Consider the following 3,965-nt stretch of genomic DNA (forward strand, 5'->3'; position numbering starts at 1 on the left):
ATGGCCATTCAGAAATGGGGGTGACATTGGCAAGGTGCAGTTGCATACCAGTTCAGATGGTATCTATGGCAGAAACCTCTCCACAGAAAAAGAAGCGAGCATGGCATAGCTGCTAGGAAAAGCTCTTGAACTAAAGAAGTTGGAACGAGATGAATAACAATGTATGTATTTTCTATGCCTGAGGTTCTCAGCCTTGTAAAACTGGAGATCCTAAAAATCTGTTTTATCCTCATATAATTCATTGTCAGGCTAGTGATGTTCTGCCCATAATGCATTTAGTAGCCTTTTCTTTTTTGTTAATACAAGTATATGGAAGAATCTATTGAAACTGTATACCGGTTACTGTTAGTGTGCTCTTTTGTGCCATTTTTTTTCTTCTCTCTCTCTCTCTCTCTCTCTCTCTCTCTCTCTCTCTCTCTCTCTGAAAAAGGTACTTGCTTTTCTAGTTATCTTGTTTGCTTTTTGTGTGATTTCAAATAATATATTGAGTTTGTGTGTCTTGTTGTAAAAATACAGGTTTTTGAGGATGCATACAAATCTCAGTTCAGCACCATAATTCTTGATGATATCGAAAGGTACTTGAGCCCTCAATTCTAAAAAAAGCTTTGCTGACATGCAGCATTTGTACATCCCATTTTGCTTCAAGTGTATTTTGGTACTCTTGTATGATCTTGTAGGTTACTGGAGTATGTAGCCATTGGATCACATTTTTCAAACTAGATCTCACAAACTCTTTTGGTCCTCCTCAAGAGGATTCCTCCTAAGGTTTGCATATTCGCACTTCTTCTTTAGTATTATCCTTGAGCGCCACACATAGTTGTTGTTTAACTGCTTACATGTCGAACTCGGACATTGATGCCAGACAATTACCTGCTCCTCTTTTTTCCTTTTTATGAAAAGAAGACCAAAGCCCCTTTTCGTAACTATTTCATTTGACTTGTGTATCTCTTTATGTTTTGCAGGGAAAAAACTTGCTTGTAATTGGAACAAGTGAGGTAGGCTTTCTAGAATCCATTAGAATGTGTGATGTGTTCTCCGTGACCTACCATGTCCCCAAACTGAAAAAGGAGGATGCAAAAATGGTGAGAAAATACCATACCGGATTTGTTCTCTTGAGTAGTTGAAATGATACATACTGCATTTGCGAGATATGGTAGCAGTAGGCATTTGGTTTGTTCACCAAATCTGGTTTCTCTACAGGTGTTGGCTGCATCATCTTGATGTGTTTGATGAAGGAGATCTTGATGCGGCAGCAGAAGCACTTGATGATGTGATCTTCTTTCTAGCATTCTTACTATCTGTTCAAACAGAAACCTTGAATGATATAATCCTTACAATACTATTGATGCTGCAGATGCCAATCAAGAAATTGTACACGCTTGTCGAGATGGCTGCACAGGGGCCAACCGGAGGAAGTGCAGAAGCAATCTATGCCGGAGAGGAGAAAATAGATATCAACCATTTGTTTAGCATCTTGAGTGATATCATCCGCTATTAAGCGTGCTTAGAGCCGAGGTGGACCGTAGGTGTCCGGTAGGAAATTGCTTTACTTAATCACCCCTTTTATCATCTTCACAGGGTAGTGATTTGATGGGTTGTGTTTATTTGATGTGCCTAGAACTAGAAGAGATATTACCGTCACGCTGATGCCATTTTTGTATCGTATGCCGATATTTATACAGTTCATATGGAACCTTATCCACATATGCAATTATCCACGACATAAATTATTTGGATGTATTTTCGTCGTGCTATTTATATTCGGGTGGGATGATTACACTTTTTGTTTTTTTATATGTTTGTTCTGATGGTATGGTTATATTTTTTTTTATATAGTGTGTAAGTGTTCCGGTTTTATATGTGGTTGTCCTGATGAGATGATCACACTTTTGCTTTTGTTTTTTTATGTGGAAGTGTTCTATTTTTTAATGTGCATGTTTCAATGGGATAACTATACTTTTTGGGTTTTTAATAATGTGTAAGTGTTTTGATTTTTTATACATTTGTTCGGGTAGGATGATCATACTTTTTAGTTTTTTAATATTTTAGTTTTTATGTGTTTTCTTTGAGGTAGCCATATTTTTCGGGTTTTTAATGAGTAAATGTTTTAATTTTTTATATGTTTGTTTCTATAGAATAGTTTTTTTTACGGTTTATTCTGGGCCCGGCGGCGGAGGCGTAGGAGCAGTACCTGCGCCTGCCGGAGCTGTCGAGGCTGTGGAATGCCCGGTGCTTCCCGGAATGGGCGGGCGAGGAGTAATTACTTTCTGAATAATTAATGTTGTAATTTACCCTAAAAAATTAATTTTTACTTCTCGATCTAATGCTGTTGTTGCTCTGTTGTTGTTTCCTTGTTCCAGCGGCTCATCCTTGCGAACGCAACATCCAGCGTTGCCAAGATCATATTCGCGAAGCACACCCTGAACCAGCCGGGCTCCGAGCAATGGCACGACGAGCCCGGCAAGATGTTGAGCTTCACCTCATGCAGCATCCGGTCCCACAGCCCCAGCTCGCCGGCGACGGTCGCCTCGCCGAGCAGCCGCCGCATGTCCATCCACACGAACAGCCCCGTATTGCCGCGCAGGCACGGCACGCCGGCGCGGGCCAGCCCGGCCACGATGTGGTCGTGCCGCTCCCGGAGGCGCTCGCGGTTGGTGCGAATGTAGGCGTCGGCGAACGCCGCGTCCGAGAGCATGGCGGCGAGCGTCTTCTGCATCGGCGACGACACGATGCGGGACGCGATATTCTCATCCTTTCGTTCACTTTCACTCTACGTTCTCATATTATTTATTTTCTCCCATCTTTAATAACTTTTTTATAGATATTTTTAAAAGAAAAAAAATCTCAAAACAAAAAGAATAAGAGAATTGCTAGAGCATTGAAGGAAGCGGTCTAAAGAGGAAGTGCACGCACCGGAGCTCAACAACTCTCCAGTCTCCACGCGAGTCTCCACGCGAAATGACAGTTCTGCAATCAGCCAACGATGTGGAAGATATGTCTGGTGGCAGTAAACATCTCTAAATCTCAAAGCACTTAAACAGCACAGATAAGAGGTGTGTCAATACCTCGGTTTGGAGTTGCTTTTTCTTTCTCTTCCAGCTAAGACAGCACGGCTGACTTCTTCTGAAGATTCCAGCAGGCTGCCTCAGCAAGTCAGCCAATCTCAGTGCACAGTGATCACATGAATAGTGACTAGCTAGTTGCAGCCGTGTGTACCTATTATTTTCCACGTTCTTACAAAAGGTTGTTGACCACGGGAATATTGATCCCTTTGGACGGCTGGCTGGCTCGGGCATAGATTAGCAGTACTGTACAAAAAGGTTTGGCTGCCCCATCGAGCTGCATAGATTACCAGTACTGCATAGGAGATAGGACTCGCTACTGTTTAGCTTGTGATTCAGTACTTCAGCAGCCTACGATGTTTTATGTATTGTCGAAAAAGTTAAACTGATTACTGTCGACGATTTACACGAACGTGGGGCACTTGAGCAATTCCCCGTGGAACCTACAATTGCTCTTAGAAACATACTCTCACAGATAGCATGCTCACATCTATACAACTACCGTCTACCGGCACTTCGTTTTCAACGAGGAATCTCAACACTCGACGGCAATGCTAGTACCGGGGACGGAACACTCTGATCGGGACCGTTCGTGGACACACCGTAGGAAGAACACACGTCAACAGATAGTGCTCCCGTCTCCGTGCTTACGTGAAGACAGTGAGGCCTCGATGGTTTGCAAGGTGAGATTCGTTTTCCTTTCAGAACGTAACGAATAATTGAACTGGCAGTAGTCATGTGTGTGCACTTAGATTATGGATGGATGGTTACTACCACACTTCCTAATGTTAAGGGTCTGAAACATCAGAATCCTTCATATGATAGTGTGAACAAGCGCTGGGGAAGAAAAATGCTGACGGCGAGGTTAGGGGAGGAATGGATTCACTAGGTGTTGAACTTAGA

The sequence above is a fragment of the Phragmites australis genome, chromosome 20 (assembly GCF_958298935.1).
Source record: "Phragmites australis chromosome 20, lpPhrAust1.1, whole genome shotgun sequence".
In the NCBI taxonomy this organism is placed as follows: domain Eukaryota; kingdom Viridiplantae; phylum Streptophyta; class Magnoliopsida; order Poales; family Poaceae; genus Phragmites; species Phragmites australis.